Consider the following 1,320-nt stretch of genomic DNA (forward strand, 5'->3'; position numbering starts at 1 on the left):
CCACGCCTCTAGCCTGCTCAATAAAATGCCTGGTACTTCCGCAATAAAGTGGATCTGCGCAATCAGCCTGGTCTCCGGTGTCCTCTTTGTTCACCGTCGCCGCTTACCACAGGCCCAGGTCCCTCGACCCAGGAGGTTCTACCTCATTTATCTTTCTTTTTCCTCTCTCACTCGGTCCAAGCTCACTCTGCAGAACCAGTTTTTCCCTCACTCTTCACTGTTATTTTTTCAAATAAACGTGGCCACTGCATTTTGCTCATTTCATTCAATTCTTCGTTTCAGACAAAAACCTGGAATGCAACTCCAGAAGGAGAAATGACCAACCCAAAACCCGTTAATGTTTTAATTGGTGCCCTACTTTTAGAGGGAGCTGCCCATTAACACCAAGATCTAAAGATGCTTGGGGGAAAATTTTGAGTAAAGGCCACTTATCTGTAAATTGCTTTTTCCTGCTTTCCTATCTGTTGATAAAGGTTGAAATAGTGATGAGCCACAAACAAAGACGATTGCTCTAGATCTGAGCAGCCGATTTCTCTGTGGCTGGCAGGGACGCCTAGGGTAATAATGACAAGAAGTGGGGTGGGCTACACGAACAGCATGGGCCAGGGTGAGGCGGGCTGCAGTATGACCTTGGTTTGGGGTAGACTGCACACACAGCGTGACCTCAGCATCAGGCAGGCTGTGTGTGTGGTCTGAGCTCGGCTTGGGCTGGGCTGCACACTCAGCATGGCCTTGGGATGGAGCGGGCCGCACTGCAGGACGACCCTGAAGTGAGGCGGGCTGCGGCCTGCCCTTGGGTAGGGACGGGCTGCACCTGCCGTGTGATCCTGGGGGGAGGTGGGTGGCTCGCTCAGCCTGACCTTGGGGACCTAAGTAGGATCATATTTTTTCTCTTTTTTTCTTTTTTTTTCTCTTTCCAAAACTTCACAGGAGAGATCTTAAAGGCATATAATACATCTTAAATGATTGTGGGTCATTCAATGTTTGTCCACAAAATGTCACCTTTCAGTTATATTTTGTAAACTTGGGATCAGTTAAAGATAAAAGATTTTAAATGGTTACTTTTCTCCAAATCTAAATTTAAAAAATAAAAAGATGAGGCCTCAAACCTAATTTTACCATAAGGAGGGAAAATAAAGATTCTGTCTCATAATCTGTGCTCTTCTCTCTTCCCCTTTTGACTCTTACTGTTTATAAGTCTATAGAGTTAACTGAACAAAAATAATACTCTAAGAGTAGCTTAGAGTATTAAAAAATACCGTTATGACTTATATTAAAAAGGGGTGCTAATTAATAACTTCTAGAACAAATTCTGACTGA

The 1,320-nt window shown here is 44.3% G+C and overlaps 1 pseudogene; it reads left to right on the forward strand.

The window, feature by feature from the left end:
• The first annotated feature begins 737 nt into the window (after positions 1 to 737).
• LOC102003945 overlaps positions 738 to 1,320 on the forward strand; it is a 20,556-nt pseudogene continuing 19,973 nt past the window's right edge.

The sequence above is a fragment of the Chinchilla lanigera genome, unplaced genomic scaffold (assembly GCF_000276665.1).
Source record: "Chinchilla lanigera isolate Chin_1 unplaced genomic scaffold, ChiLan1.0 scaffold00054, whole genome shotgun sequence".
Taxonomy (NCBI): Eukaryota; Metazoa; Chordata; class Mammalia; order Rodentia; family Chinchillidae; genus Chinchilla; species Chinchilla lanigera.